The 17,187-nt window shown below is 43.7% G+C and overlaps 1 protein-coding gene across 1 annotated transcript in view; it reads right to left on the reverse strand.

The window, feature by feature from the left end:
- MEGF10 (multiple EGF like domains 10) overlaps nt 1–14,045 on the reverse strand; it is an 86,040-nt gene extending 71,995 nt beyond the window's left edge. Inside the window, exon 1 of the mRNA XM_066569368.1 lies at nt 13,997–14,045. The gene's annotated coding sequence lies outside the window, so the exon portion shown is untranslated. The remainder of the gene's footprint in view (nt 1–13,996) is intronic.
- Nucleotides 14,046–17,187: the final 3,142 nt, after the last annotated feature.

The raw sequence follows: 17,187 nt of genomic DNA on the forward strand, positions 1-17,187 counted from the left end.
GCAGCCTTCAAACTATATTAAAACTGTAAACTGGAGTAAATTTTTGAGTTAAACTTTTTTTTCCTTCTTAAGCATTTTCTGGTGGAAACCTGGAGAGGTTGGGAGCTGCCACAATGCACATTGTTTTGTAAGCATCAAACAACCTCTTGCATTGCAATTACAAGCACAGAATGAATTAAGATCATTGCAAACATGGGAGGAAACAGGAATCTTTACCACCCAGCAAACATGTGGATTTGCAGTAGTAAAGCCACACAGTTCCAGATGCAATGGGTGGCTGGATAGCATGGATCATGCTGCAGCACAGACCCAAAAGCATGGGAATGTTGCAACAAGGTCCTCAAGCACTCTGTCCTTCCCTGCAGAACACTCAGCAGCATCTTTTACAAGACCTGTTCTTACTGCAAAAGATCGTGAGAGTTTCTTCTAGGAATTGTCCTCTTGAAAAGCAAGATTGTCCTTGGCCTGCTGACTTCACTCGCTGCCATTCAGTGAGAGTTTGTGAAGCTGCTAAGCTGGCAGGGGCCATATATCCACTTACCAGTCCTCTTCTCCCTCAAATTAGCATTAAAAGGGCAGGAAAGGACAGTTCAGTGCAAGTCAAGTCTGCACAAGGCTTGGTAAAGGCATGGTAAAGACAGATGCCAGCATGCCAGATACTTTGCAGATGGACTCATTATTATTCCTCAGAGGAAGGCTGCCAAACATCACAAACATGGGGTCACTTCACTGTAGCTGTCATTGTCTGATAAATTAGGGCCTTTTCACTTGAAAGTATTTCCCTTTTTTCCAGGCAGATAACAAGTACAGGTGTTGAACCATTAAGGTTACCTATGGAGCATGGTATTGTATGTTTAAAGATTACTTCCACAGGTAGCCAGCAGGATGAGTTGTTGACAAAAATCTTTGACTAAATACACTGCTTTTTATTTTTTGTTTCTCACCCAAATGAAAATTTACCAAATAAAGACAGGTAAAACTGTGTAGAATCCAAACCAAAGTTTCTGAAAAGCACACTTTGAGAAGATGAAACAGCACCTTGAACATAAATTCTGATTTGCTTGTTTGACACAAGACATTTCAGGTGAAACATGAAAAACTGTGTCAGGTCCATACACAGATGTCACCTCTCAGCCCTAGGCATCTTTCCCAGGGTGGATGCTGGGAGTTAAAAGTTCTCAGCAAAAGAAGGCAAATAACATAATTTAATAGACTCTGTACATTATAGGCTTGAGACAAATATCATATCCTCCTCTGCTTCCCCCTCCTTCTTTTTTTTTAAATTAATATATTTTAAATTTTTTTTTTCAAAAAATGTATTCCTTATTGAAACATCTCTTTATTTTAACCCCAAGTCTATTTTAATAGTACAGGGCTAGAAAACTATAGAATTAAGTGAAAATGGTTAAATGTATGTCTTAAAGGAGAATTATTTCTGAAATAAACTATTACTACCATGTATGAAAGTTTTATTACTGAGTTACCCAACAAAGATATCTGAGTCAAACTTTTGTCATAGTCCCTCAGCCATACAGCATATAGATTTCTGCCTTTTTTTTTTTTTTTCCTAATGCAAATAATAAAAAAAGGACATTGCACTCATGGACGTAACTGTGAAAACTTTGTGGTTGCTGACAAGTTGCCTGGGACAATCCTGTGGTTGCCTAAATACACCAATGCCCCGGTTCCACCGCTGTGGAAATTATCATTCATGGTTTTACCCTCTCTTGAACAAAGTTTCTGTGACCCCTCTTTTCCTATTACCAGCCTTCCAGACACCGTGTCACTTCCAGTTTATTGCCAGGATATAAAAGAGCACAGTCAAAGGACTCAGATAATTACTTTAGCTTCCTATGCAATTTAGGATCAATTTCAAATGTTCCCACCTTCCTTTAAAAGTCTTCTGCTTTCCAGCCCTCTTCAAAGACAGCCTCTGTTTCCTTCCCTCCCCCATGAAATGCACTTTCTGTTTTTCCATACACATTTTCACCATACATTAGATTCTTCCCTTTCCTAGACACAGCCTCTCTTATCACTGGCAAAATTCTTCAGTCTGCAGCCTTTCTTGTCACAGCCTTTCACTGGACCCTCTCATTATGAAAATCAGACATCTGAACTCCTGCATTTGTTTACAACTTCTAGATGCTAAGAAGATGCTATAGCTTGTGAAAAAAAATTGCTGGCAACTCTGCTTCAGTACATTTGCCCTTGTTAATCATCCAGTGAAATGCCATTTTGCATGTAATGCCCAGCAGAAAACAAAGTTCTCTTTCCAGCTAGATCCTGTTTTCATGATTTACACCAAGCATTACACTTCTGTAAATCTTTACCACAGCTTAAAAACTTCATGTTTCAAATGATGTGCTTAAAAAAAACAGAATTAATTAATTCTGATACCATTTCCCCCTAACAGCTTCTGAAACATTTCAATGCATTACGGATCAGTTTTTCCACCTCCAGCAATCAAAGCATCTGTGATTCACTGCACAAAACCTCACATGCCACCACAACCACCACCCTACAAAGAAAATTCAAAACATTTTAGCAGAAGAATGGGGAAGGCAAAAGCATTTCCTTTGACAGTTCATTCACTCAGTTCCATCTTTTATTTTGGTGATTTGCAGAGGTTGGAATGGATGTAGTGCTCCTGCACTCAAAGGGGAAAATGGAAGAACATAATTCAAAACTGAAAGCGACTGGTTAAATCTAGCTTTTTAACAAACCCACAATTAAAGGGATAAATCCTATCTTTAAGTCTTGAAGAACTTCTGTCTTGAAGAACTTTCACAGGGATTACAACAAAACCTCAAGAGGCCTACAGAGTGAGTAATATGCAAAGTATGTGGTTTTCATGGTAAACTGGCTTAAACACATTACATCCTCTGTAAACATTAATACAAATTTAAAACATGTTTGCAGTTGTCTAATTCTAGTACCTAATACTAGTACTCCCTATGTGCCAGCAGAAGAAAAAATAATTCCTGGGGAGAAATTCAACTTTGCCAGGTGCCAGTGGTGTCTGCAAGTTTTCTGCACACTGAGGATATATAAACATGCAGGTTTAGATGTAGAATGTAAAAAAAAGACAAAGAATGTACACAGGCATAAACTGGTTCAATACACCCCTAGAGTACCAGCTGCAGCTTTAGGACAAGATGCTGTGCTTCAGTGAATAAATAAAACCTCCAAGAAATAAAACTGCTACTAACACTTGTGGCAGGCATTAAAAAAGCAGATTCTTTCTAGGAATGACCAAGTAAACAACTTTGTAATTTTATGTCTTTCATACTAACAGAGTAATTTCATATCAAAGCTTCCTGTTCTGATTTATATCAGTATCAGTCTTCTCTAACCATAAATTTTAGAGCAACTCAAACCATTAAATTCTTTAATTAAGTTTGTATAATGATGAATCAGAGGCCTTTTTAAAGAGTGCCCAATACATCAGTAGAAGAAACTGACGATGGCAAATACCTTCGAAGCTCCAACAATCAGAAGACAACTTTTTCAGGTTGCAATTAATACTGTTCATCAAGAAAATTTCTCTTACTTTAATATGTTAATTTACCTGCATTACACAGATTATCTGAAATCTTTTTAAGTGCCTGCTGCTGATTTCAGTTGAGGGCAGTGTAATTTGAACCCAGAAAAATCAAGACCATGTTCTTATCAACTTGAACAGAAGGCCCTAAATCCCACAAAATATCGTCCTTCAGGACACATGTTGACTTCTTTAAGCCTGTACCTCTGCAGCGTGCAAAAGGACAGCAGTAGCACAAGCACATATCTGTCATAGAAAAATGGTCTGTCCATATCATTGTCAGACAAAGCACCTTTCGTAACAAGGCACCCTATTCAGAGATCTAATTTTTGCAGACATTTGTATGCCAAATTAAAAAAAAAAACAAACCCAACTCTATGATGCTGGGTTTAATGAGGTACTCTGTTATTCTCTGTAATAAAAATTAAGCGAGAGAGACAGAATTCTTCAGCTTAATTGCCACATCTGTTATTAGGCACTTTACTTTGATTGACTGGAGTGTATGTGTCAGAGACTGTGCCAGAAAACAGGGAAACTTTGTAAAGTAGACTTATAACTTATAGCCCAACTGGCACTAGCAGCATCTCTGTTACAGCTTCTGCTGCCTCTCAGTTAAAACTACAGGAACGTTGGCCTTGGTTCAGTCATTCATTAACAATTAAACTAAGTATTGCAAATTGTGCCTCCTTTTTTCTTCCTTTCTTAAAGATAAATTAAAAGAAGTCCCCATTTTCAGAAGGAAGAGCAGTGGTTACCTCAATGTGCAAATGTGTCATTTCTCATTAATGGATGAGAGCAACCCAGAATTTGGAAATTGCACCCTGTGAAATTTCACATTCAGTGGTGCATCTACTGCCTTACCTTGCCAGCAGATGAGCAAAGGGCTGAGGGGACAGTGACAAACAGCACAGCATTTGCAAAGGGACTGGACCATCACAGCGAGGGAAGAGCAAAAATGGAATGGACACTCTCCTCTGATCTGCACGGAAACTTGGGATGAAACCTGAGCTCAGGAACTGCCTTTCTCTGAAATCCACAGATCATGATACCAGGTGAAAATCCCACCTACCTTGAACTGGCCAATAACTGATTTTATGACCAGCTGATTTTCTTTTGGCTCTAGAACCCAAACTCTTAGCACCTACTGTCCTGACATAGCAAAATGACACTTTCTCCCTCAGCTAACTTCTTCTTTCCAATTTCACACAGGCTTTCTACCAAGAGCACAGAAATGTATGTTGCTATTGTAAGCATGAAGACAGACAGGCCAGCTGCAGTATTGCTGAAAACTACTTTTCATCCACATCACCCAATAAGGAGCAAGGGATTATTTGACCTTCTCTTACCAATTTTCTCTGCTGCTTCAGAGAGTGCAAAGAAAGGTAAAAGTACATGTGCACGAGCAACAAAAACTACACCAATACCCATTGCATCCACTCCTGAAAGGCAGAAGGATGGTTCTGTGCTGGAAGCTGAAGCAAAGCTGTCCACCGTGGGCTGGGCAAGCAATGGGCACTGAGCCTGACCCAACCTGTCAGCTGCCCACTGAACTAATCCATGTGTAAATCTGTCTTCTCTCTGGAGGGCAGACTGGGATACTGATTCTCCCCCTCCAGGAGAGCAAGTGACTGTTTTTTTGGAAGGAGTCTGCCCCAATGGGTGAGACAAGCCAGGGCAGATGCTCTTTGTCACTGTTTGAAGGTTTTTGTTGCACTCTCAGCAGTTCAAGGCTGCTCCATGCCACATGGGGGTCCAGAAAGTTTCCACATGGCACTCTACTTTGAGATCTCTTTTCTTTTGCAAATGTCTGTTTCCCTCAACCTAGTGAATACAGCAAAAAATAGCACTCACTTAAGCACATTTATTTGAGATACACATTATGTAATAATCTCACATACAGTATTTTAATTGACATAATTCCCTATAAGATTTACAACACTTCTTCTAACACTAGCCTTTTATTCTTGAGGCCACACTGTACATGGAAAGTATTCAGCTCCCGTCTGTCTAAGTGTTAATCTTGTTTCACAAAACAAGTCAACAGCAGGGCTGAAACAGAAACAGAATTTAGGTCTGTTGGTCTCCATTTTCAACCCACGCCCGGGATCCATGCCTCCAGTTTGATATCCTGCCATGATGGCAATGACATGAGCATCGTGCTGATGGTACTAACTGGGTGTAGCAAATCATGAAACACAGACTTCTGGGTCCTAAACATTTACAAAGGAACCACCACCGCACCCAATGTCACGACTGAGAGAATTTTTTTACAGATTTGGGTCATCTCTGAAGAGGCAAATAATTCCCTCTCATCAGTCTGGTTTTTTGCTTGTTTTTCCCACTGGTTTTCTTGTTGGAAACAGCAATGAAGAAAAAACACACACATATAAGCCTAAGAGAAAACATCAGTGTACTAAAGCTTTGCTATTTCCCTGAAGATAGGCCATGAAACACAAAGCAGGGTAATTTTCAAAAGTCAATGTAGAGACTCCCACAAGAGAAGAAGATAAAAGTTTAAAGTGTGTATCTAGAAGGCAGGCTCCAGAAACATCACTCAGTGGCACTGGACATTTTTGGAGTGACTGCAATGGATTTCTACTTAATTCCCAAAAACCTCCTCATACAGACCAAAAGGCAGCAGCAACAACCTCAGGGTTTCTTCACAACTTGTCTCATTGCTAGATGAGAAAGGGCATTTCCTCCCTGCATCCCCACACGACTTCAGCAAACAAGCCAAACAAAAATCTCTTTTCTGAAGTTGATACACTCTCAAAATACACACAGAAAGTTTGGCATCTGCAAAAGCACAAAAAAAAAAAAACAAAATCTTCTCCTGCATATTAGTGGTGCAGACCAGAACCCCAAACCACTGCATCCTTTGAGGTTCACTTACCATGAATGCATATCCTGGCTGTCATTATTCATACATAATGCAAATTGGCATGAACTAGTGTTCAGCAAGAAAGAATGTAGCATTTCTAAAAAGTGCATTAAAGTTGCAGAAGAACAATATTGTTCCAGAGATGAGATTAAGTCTCACAGCTCCCTGAAATGGGTTATGCAGATTGAAAAATCTACTGACAAGCAGTGGGGATACTTAAAACAAGGAAGCTTTTCTCTTGCTGTGTTTTTGTTTTACTCTCTCAGCAACTCCTCACCCTATCCTCTTATTCAATAATTAAAAATGCAGTCTTTTGTGGGTTCAGAGTGTAAACAGGTTCCCTTGAAGTAGTGATTTTTTCCTTCAGAACCATCTTCTCTTTTAAAGAACCTGCAATGTGTAGTGCCTTTAATCCAAACCAACCCCAAAGCACAGAGAGCACCCTATGCACTCTCAGCAGAGTCCATCACAGTGATGGCAGTTCCACTTTTTTCTAAAAGAAAAACTTAATTATCTATTAAATGAGGCCAGTTGTTCTGGCTTTGGTGAAGGCAGCTTTGGTATATTTGGATGACACAGATGTGTGTGTCTTCATAGATCCTAAGATGCACAAACAATGGGTCTGGCATCATGAACTCCACCTCAGCTACTCTGATCTCACTTGAGTCACTCCTGGTTTACTCAATGCAAGTAAGAAAACTGGACTCTCAGCTTCTCTACAGTTACACCTTTTATTTTGAAAGAAATGAAACTGGGTAAAATAATTTAAAAAAATAATAAAACAACCCAAACAGAAGTGACATTCTTTGCAGACTGATCAAATCTTCATGAACTCTACCCCTCAATTTAAAATACACATTTCAATCTCATTGGCAGGTACCCTTCAGAAACAGTTGTTATCTGCAACATCAGTCTGGGGAGGGGGAAAAAAAAAAAAAAAGACGAAGGACAAAAAAAAAAAAAAAAAAAAAAAAAAAAAAAAAGATTAAAAGATCAAGTTACTCTTCACTTCCAAACAAGCCCGGCCACAGCTGTACATCAGCTTCCGAGCAACTGCTCTACAAACACACAACAGGGCTTCTGTCTTCCCACAGGGTTTGCTCGGGTCACCCGCATGTGGCGCGGATTAAAAAGGCAGGAAAGCTCCATTACGGAGCAAGCAGAGCCACGAGTTAAACGGGGGAGCCGCTGGTAAATATCCTGTCCAGGGCTCCCTCCCAAGGGGGCTCCCCCAGATCCGGAGGAGCCCACACACAGCTCTGGAAAAAAGGGCCCCAAATCATCATTCTGCCTTCATAGTTTCGCTGTCTAAGCAGGAGGAGGTGGGGAGGGAAGAAGACCAGAGAGTTAAGTGGGGTTTTCACAGGCAAGAGGATATGAAAGAGGCAGCCTCAGGTTTTTGGTGGTGACAGAGGGATAGATTCAGGCAGCCTGTGCGGATTGTGAAATTTTTCTTATGGTAGGAAAACAGTAAAGAGGAAAGTGACATACAGCAGTAGACAGGGAGTAAGGCCAAACCTCTCTGCAGGGTGTGATCTGGCCATCGTCAGGTGCCACCTCCCATGTGATGGATGTGCTGGAGAAGTCAATCCATCCCTCAAGGTTGCAAAGGCAAACCAGCTGTTTTTGAACAAATACTTTTCTAATTGAAGAGCTCTCCACTCCAGCTGCTGTATCCTATTTACTCAGTAGATTTCCAGCCCTGCTGCCTTTGGGACCAAGACTGCCACAGCTCACAACTCACCAGGGTCATTTCTTCATGTATCAAGTGCTCTTGAACCCTTTGAAGAGGGTTTATAAGACACCAAACAGATGCTTCCCACAAACACACATAGTCATTATTTGTGCTTAAGTTCCAGTGATCGTGAGATACGTGTATTGACAGACCAATGCGGTCTAAAATTTTGTAAACACTTCAGAGGAAATTAAAACTCAGCTACAGATGCCCAAAAGCACACAGAAGGAAGCAATGGAGGAAAGAAGCAAAGGAAGTGGAAGATCCACTTGGCCTGTTGGCATACTCCATCTTATTCCCACTCCGTCTGCTCTCAATGCTATGTTACATGTTTTTTGCTGATTCCTGACAGCAGCTTCCAAAAAAACATAAACAAACCAATTATGTCATTTTGTACTTAAAACTCAACCAGGCCTTGGCGGGCACACACACAAACACACATGTTCTTTTCTATTTTTTTTTTTTAAATTTTTTTTTTTTAACATGCAAGTGCTTCCAGTGTGTTCACATTCTCAGGGTGATCAAGCTTGGTCTGACTATTGGCTTTTGGAGGATCTGATGCCAGTCAGCCGTGCATAATGGCCTCTTTGTCTCACTGTCACATGAGCAGCATTGTGTTACAATCATTGTCACTCTGGGCTCAAACTGCAAGGCATGCTTTCGCACAAAACACTCACTTTGGGGGCTCCTTTTGGCAGAGCCCTGCCATCGAAACTCTTTTGCTGCTCTTTAGTTAATCAGCCCAGCAACGCTGAAACTTTAAAAGTCAGGATTCAAAAGCTCTCATCCAAATCAACCGATTATGAAGCTTCTCTATGGGCCACATGAAGAGCGGGGCAAGTAATGTAACATAGCCATCATTTATTTACATCACTTTAAATCACTTTTCCTAAGCCCTATGACAGCAGAGAATTGTGCTCCAAATAAAAGTGGGGGATGGGAAAAAAAAAATCACAAGTCCAAGTTATCTCCGCCTTGAATATTTGTCTGCAAGATATAATCAAAACATTTTCACAGGACAAAGACAAGTAACTTGCCAGGTGACAGTGTTATTTTACTACTTGCTCTGTAAATCTTTGAAATACACCAAGAACACCCAACCCTTCCCCTGCCAACAAAATATTCTGAAAAATATATAGAGAAGACTTCTGTATAGAAGAAACTTCAAAAGTTGCTTTAAACATGCTGAACTCATTGAAACCCTGTACGGATGTCTCTGTTTTCATTAATGAAAAGTAGTCTCACAGGGCTGAGACCAAACCATATTAAGAAAAACATCCTCCTGCCCATACTGTCTCTTGAATAATTTTGCACTGGAAACTTTTGTCTTGTACTACTCTTGAAATACAGCACTACTCACTCTGAAGGGGACTTACAGGACCTACCTCTGAAGAAACAGGCACTGTGTGGGAAGAATTCATAATGAATTCATAAAGAAGACATAATGCCTGTGATGTGCAGGAAACTTCGGGAAGCAGTGGCTTCTTCCCAAAAGGAATGGGGCAAACAGCAAACTAGCAGCTCACGTACCATCTCCTGTCCAGTTCATTCTCCTTTCCTTTGCAGTCCATCAAAGTAATGTTAACTTCTGAGCCCTGCTTTGGTGTTCCACCCTGGTACTGCCCATAAACATGCCCTAAACACATATTACCCTCCTCTGGATAATTTTTCTTTATTAAGCAGCCTGAGCCAGCCTTCTTCCTTCTCCACACCCTCCACTGCTGCTTTGAGCAGACCCTTCCAGATGAGCACTGCCCCAGAGAAACACCACCACAATGGTTCAGGGCCACCCTGACTCTTGCCTGGACAATTCTACCCAGACCACAAACCCCTGCTGGTCCCCTCTCGTCCAGCCTGACAAAGACATCCTCTGCATCATCCTAAGGTCATGACTTCTCTGAGATGTCCCCTTGCCTTTCATGGTCCTTGCCCGTGCCCAGCATTCCCAGTACTTTACAAGATGCTGGCCCTTTGTTTGGTGAGGCCTTGGTTCTAGCCAACACTGGCAATATATTGGCATTGCAGAGAAATAGCTCTTCGCTGTCTTTTATTTGAAGACTCTCATCTAAAAAAGAGCTATTATTAATTCCTTTAAATGTAGGAATTTCTGTTGACTTTTGATGAAAAATAGCATGACTTGAGCTTGACACCTGTCTTCATTATTTCATTGTTCCTCTTGCCTTTTGTCTTGGATGTAGACTATAAAAGGAAAGATATTTTTTTGCTATTGTTCTTGTGCTGTTGTACATCTCCTGTGGCTGCAGTGGTGGACACTAGAGCCATACAAGCTGCAGCTCTTTGTGCCAGTGATCCTAAGTCTAAAATGACACACCGATACAAAGTCTTTACGTTTCTTTGAAAAAATAATTTTGCACACACTTGCACCTCTGCGTGTTCAACAAGAATTATCTGGTAGGCTGAGAAGGGTGTTCTTTTACAGCAACAGAAAAATTATTACATTTCTCTCCTGAGGTCACACAGCAAGTCAATGTCAAAGTCAAAATTATGTTTTCTGCTGTATGTTTTCATTGTCTTGCACATCAAAAGAGCTCAGAATTGGTATCTCACTGCTGACTATAGGCTAATTTCTTTGACAATCAGATACAAAACACTGATAAAACTGGAAGAGATGGCTGTCCACATTTTAATATAAACTTAACGTGTACATCCAAAGGCATGAACCACAAATCCTTACACAGGCAAAACATCAATTACAGACCAGACAGTTTGAATGGGTTAATTAACATGAATGCTGACACAATCAATAAAGCTATTCCAGTAAAGCAAATCCCACCCCAGAACATTTCTCCTAGTTTTCTGACAGATGGCTTTAGATGATACATACTCTTTTCACAAGTAAAAAAAAACAAAAACCAAAAAAACCCAACATTTGGAATATCAAGACACAGATTTTTCTCACAGATGAAAAAATACTGCACTTATATCTACGTTTATGCTATGCTGACTGGAGCATATGAAGTCAGTACTAATTACTGACAAACTAATCTGTTAGTATTAAAAATCAGGATCAAATTCCTGGCAGTGAGTCAGTAACATAACTACTACATACTGAAATCTGATTCCACTGGCATCATTCATCAAGGAAGACACCACTTAACAGGAGTAAGGATGTCAGAATTTTGTCATTTCACTACACCATTCCTGTCTATACCTGAGGAAACACTACTCACATACACTGTGTTCCATTAAAATAATTTTTTTAAAAAAATAGGATCACATCCATCTTACAGTACTATCTACATAACTTTGGGTTTTTTAAAGCAACACATCTTTGATTAGACTAAAACTGTGGCATGTACACAAAGAAGCTGGTTTTTGACTTCCTCAAAAGCCACTTGCTCTCCCTAACAAGAAATTAAAATGCCTAGACAAGAAAAAGCAACATACAGAAACCATGCAAAACTCCTGCCAAGTAATCTGAATATAAATTCAAGGGATCCTTACCAGCTGCAGTCAAAAGCCCACTCCAAACTCTGCTAGATGTTAATCAAACTTAAGTATGGTAATGCACAGTTCCTGTGTTCTTTGCATAGATGAATTAATTGCTTTTGTTAACTGCACTTGCTTCATTGGGGGGGGGGGGGTGAGTGCACCCTTACAGCTGAACAGCTGATTGTGGAAAACATGGTTATGCAAGTCACCAAAGGACTGTTCACTTGGTTAAACCCTTCTGCTCACCTCAGAATAGCTCATTTAACACTGAAACCCCTGGAGAGGTCCCTCCAGGTGCCCACTCCCACCCTACCACTCACATTCAAAATGACGGCATTAGCTATCCCAGTTTTAAGGAGACCTCTAAATGGTGACATTTATATACAAAGGGCTAAGGCATCTTCCCCTAATGCAAGGGTAGTACAGTTTCCATCTGCGGGGACTGAAACCTGGTGTACACGGCCCTGCCCTTGGAGAGCTGTGCCACCTCTGGACCATTTTACCACCTGATACACCAGAAAAGGGGAACTCTATTTCCAGGGAAAGACACAGCCAGCTGACTTCACACAGGTCACTGAGCTGCCTGCAGTTCAGAATTTTTTTTTTTTGCCAGATATGGACTATAATCAGTGAGCAAGAACACAAATTTCATAGCCTGTCCTGTGAACTGCTCTGCCAGAGACTTTTAACACTCCAGTCTCTAAACCACACGCCAAGGAACCACACACAAAGCCAGGGCATCTCCACAGCATATTAACAATCACTACTAATATGATGCCACTGATTCACCCCCTGTGGGAGCGACACACGCTTAAATTTGATTGTATGACAAGGCCACATGGTTGGCTCTGTAAGAAAATTTAAATAAAATTTATTATATAGGGTGCCATATATTGATGCTGCACAGGTGCATGAGTTACATAGGCAAACAAGTAGAAACCTGGTCCTAAATTAGAGTTTGTCCAGCTTATTAAAAATCTGGAGCACACCTGCCCAGCTGGATTTTCTGATTTGAGATGGGAAATCAAACCAGACATGCTAATACTGCTTCATTTGCAGGGCCAGTAACTAGCAAGCAATAGTTATTTGGCCTAAATAGTTACTTGGCTAAATTCTGTCTCCAACTCAGATGGTTGCACCCCCCACTCCCTCCACTTCAAGAAGAACACACATACCTAATTACATATGCTTTCCTCCAAGTATTGTGCTGTTGGGGACAAATACCATTTAGGGATGTTGACAAGGCAACTGAAGCCAGCTTTCAGTTTCAGCCTCACATCAGACATGCTGCTCAATCAAAGAATCTAAGACTTTTCAGCAAAGGTCTGCAGCTTATCTGCTGGGAAACAAATGTTACTCTCCAGACTTGTCTTTTCAGATTTTTTTCCTTTGTTCTTCCGAGATGCTGGAATACAACATTTTTCCTATACAGAGTCATTATGTTAATCAGCTTTCTAAAAGACTGCTGCCAAAGCTCAGTTACCAACTTGATAAAATAATCTATGAAGCATCTTCTATACCAAAGACACGTTCCAAGTGAGGTTTTAAACTCACTCTATAGTGAGAAGCTGGTACTTTGGAAAAACTTCAGAGCTGTGAGTGATTCTAGGAGATGCATGCTCAATTTGACTACACTTCAGTACTCAATGACTGGCAGCAACATTTAAGTAATTAATAAGATTACTGAAAGTTGTCCATTCCCAGCTCATTCTAGGAAAAGCAGCTGCGTATTTTTCCTAATTGATTTGTGCCTACATTTCCAGATTGAACCTACTCCTTGGCTGAAAGACAAAGTAGGAAATGTTTACGCTACTACTACTGTCGCCAAAAGAAAATCTGTGCAGAATACCACACAACTGAGAATTTCTCTAGGCAGCTTCTGCTGAGGGACATACGCTGGAACGAAATCAAGGTATTAAACAGATGTGCATTTTCACGTGCGGGTCATGCTAATTTACACCTATACACAAGCATCCCTCTATTCCAGGGTGTACACTCGCTCCAGTCTCTGCTCAGGACAGCCAAAAAAGCCTTCCTTGTAAACGAAGGACAACCTTTAAAAACAGGCACTTTGCGGAAAATAAATAAATAAATAAAAGTACTCTGAGGAGAACCTAAACCGACTCGCCCGGGCTCGGGACCGAGCGAGCGCTCCCGCATCCCGCCCCACCATCCCGGTCACCCCGCACGAACGCGGGGACAAACACGCCGGGATGCTCCGCAAAGGCGGAGGCACCTCGGGCAGTACCGCATCTCAGCTCCCCGGAGGATGCTCCTGCCGAGGGCAATCCCCGCTCCGGGAGGGAGCGATACCGCCTCAACCCCGCTGCCGTACCCGGCACCTGCTGCTCGGGACGGGGACGGGACGGGTCCGGTCAGTGCCTACCTGTCCCGCGGGCGCCCTCCCCGTCCGACCGGCCGCCGGGAGCCGCCGCCGGGAGCCCCCGCCGCTGCCGCCGGGAGTAGAGCGAGGGGCGGTGTGAGCGGCGGGGCCGGCGGGGATCAGCCCCACCTCCGCCTGCCCCGGACCGCCCCCGGGCAGACCCACGGACTTTTTTAACCACTTACCCGCGTTCCCAGCGCCACTCTCGCTCCGGGCGCGGTACTGTGCGGACGGTGCGTTCCCTCTGAACCGGACTCGCCGCTCTTCACTCAAGTGCGAGCTACATAGGGACCCCAGAGGTCGTTCTATTCGGCCTAGTGAAAGATAGATAGTACCTACCTAGCAGATGATCGAGGAGAGAAATCGTCTTTTCAAACAACTGCATGCTAAGGTCCCGCAATGAGGGGCTGAGCCTCCGCCCTCTCAGGAGACGCGTTTTTAGAGAAAGGGAAACGTCATGTGCTCCTCTCCAGAGCTGCTACGGAGAGGAAGGGCATGGTGACTTTTGCACTTCAATATATTAAAGTATATTGAAGATTTTTGTTCTGTAAGAAGCATTGCTCTTTTTTTGGTTTATTTTTTCCATGTTCGAGCGTAGTGTTGGCAGAGGCGTTAATGGGATCGCTGCTTGGCTCACTCTTGGCCAGCGGCGGGCCCGTCCCGGAGCCGGCGCCATTGGCTCTGCGGGACAGGGAGGAACATTCCAGCACCTTCCCAGAGAAGCTGAGAACTTAAACCAGACCTCCCGCTGTTAAACCCGACCATGCCGCCCCATACAGCTTTTCCCCCATGCCCATGAGGCCTGGGGGGGGCTGAGGGTGGTGTGGGGCTCCTGGGATCCGGGCTTGCCCCGGCCCGGGCTGTGGGGAGGCCGAGTGCCCGCGCCTGTGGGCGCTGCGTCGGGGCTGCGAGTGTCCGCTGTGCGGGTGCCTGGGTGCGGCTGCCGCTTAGGATCCCCGTCCCGTTCGGGCTGTGGATGGGCACTGCTCGCAGCGGCACGGGGCAGGAGAAGAAGAGGCACAGGCGGGAATCGGAGATGGCCCTTTGAGCTCCAGGCGGGCCTGCACAAGGGGGACCCCGGCAGTGGGAGTCGGTCCCCATGGCGGGACCTCAGAGAGTGCAGAGGTGCCTGAAAGAGCTGGGACTGTCCATGGCTGGTGCTGGGGGTCAAACCACATCAAACCCGAATGATACTTCTATTTGCCTATGCCATTCTCCGATCCATCCCAAACAAACTAGGAGGCGTACTAGCCCTAGCTGCCTCGATCCTCGTCCTATTCCTCACTCCATTACTGCATACATCAAAACTGCGATCAATAACTTAGCGCCCCCTATCACAAATGTTATTGTGAACCCTAGTCGTTAATTTCTAACCTGAGAAGGCAGCCAAACAACAAAGGTGCTGGATGTGAAGCACCTTTGCTGGTGCTTCTGGTGCCAGGGTGTGAATCAACGGGCTGAGCCTGAAGCAGCTCTCAGGAGCTTATCTGAGGCAGAATGAGCAGATGCGGTGTCAAGGGAGATGATGGCAGCTACACCATAGAGGTGTGGGGACACCAAGTGGCCGGACGGACTGCATAGGTTTGGGATGGCCGTGGGGTTCAGTTGGCACTGAAGTGTCCTGCATTTTGAGGGGATTGCAGGCACACGGGGATGTTGAGCAAAGTGTTCTGAAGCAGGTTGTAGATCCCATCCGAGTGTAAAGGGGTTGTGGATCTCCCAAGATTTCTTGCAAGGTTGGGGAGCTTTTCAGAGCTAAGTGTCATTGAGGTCTGTGAGTCCCAGTGCTGCCTGGTAAGGCCAATGGCCATGAGATGGAAACCTGACCACCAAGTCTGTGTTTGCAGATCAGGGGGTGACTGCTGCATCCCCAGTGTCCATTTCTGATGGATTTCTATCCTGAGATAACTCTTGACTCTTGTATAGTATTACTGTTTTAAATGACTCGGACACCAAGTGAGAATAAGTTATAAAGGTTTTTATTGAGAGCTCACAAAAAGTCAGCGAAGTAAATGGGACAGTGTTGGGAGGCTTGTCCACATAATGGCTGTTTCACCTTTTATAACCATGGTTTTGCATCAGCCTTTAAGGTTTTAATCAAATTACATTAACTGGTACGGCAGTCAGAGTTGGCATGTCTTGTATTGTGATTTTACTGCCTTTATTTCAGTTTGTAATGGTTTCATCTATGTACCCGTTGTCTCCCAAAGATGGCTTACCCCAAGTTGTTTTCCTCCTCCCCTATGTCAAGCCTCTCTACTCTCCACTTACCACCCCCAATTTTCTGCTGAATTAATTCCCCAATCTCCTCCCTGAGCCTCTGTTAGTCACTTGGCCCCCCCATCCCCTCTTTCCAGAACCTTCCATCAGGGGCATAGAGGGATTGGTCAGAGGTCAGGGCCCTCCCTCAAGGTGCTTCCCAATTTGTGCCTCCTGCTATCTATCTCCCCGTTTTCCACACGCACAGTTTTCCCATTGGTGGTTGTATGAATCCCTCCTTTGTTTCCACCCCCCTCTAAAACTTGTTTTGAGAACTCAGTCTTTGCACTCCGTACCTGGTCATGCTGAGGTGTGGAGGACCTCCCCCCCCCGGAGTTCCCAATAAACCTTGGATTAAACCCTGTGAAGAGCCAGCTCCTTCCTCCTCCACCATCATCTGCCAGTGCCTCCTCTGACTTCTGGCTCACAACCCTAGTCCCCCTCCTGTACCTCCTGGGCACAGGAGAGTGTTCCTGCCATCCAGCATGTCAGGGCTGATTGGGAGTGACCAGATGGTCTCAAAGAGGACATGGGGACAGGGGTGCCTCCCCCCCATTTGAAGGGTCCTCCCTCTGCTTTGAGGTCCTCCACCTCCATTTGCTGTGTACACAGCCCCACTGTAACTGGCAGCTCTTCCAAGTTTGCGTGTCCCCTTTTCTTTGTGCACACCAGGCCCATTTTGGGTACAGCATCAGAGTACTGTGTGTCGAGACCAGCCTGGAGCAAAGCGCTGAGCAGCATTTTGCTCCTTTGTTGCTGGCTTGGTTGTTTCTGGTTTGGTGGGGATCTATGTAGTGATTCTTTCAGACCATGGGGCACTGTTGGATGTCAGAGATATGTTTGTGGATCTTTGTGGGTTTGGTGGCTGACAAGTTGCAGGTCTGTTGGCTGCTGCTACATTTGTGAAAGATGTCAGGGTTTGTGGGTGTTCCTGT

Source organism: Molothrus aeneus, chromosome Z (assembly GCF_037042795.1).
Source record: "Molothrus aeneus isolate 106 chromosome Z, BPBGC_Maene_1.0, whole genome shotgun sequence".
In the NCBI taxonomy this organism is placed as follows: domain Eukaryota; kingdom Metazoa; phylum Chordata; class Aves; order Passeriformes; family Icteridae; genus Molothrus; species Molothrus aeneus.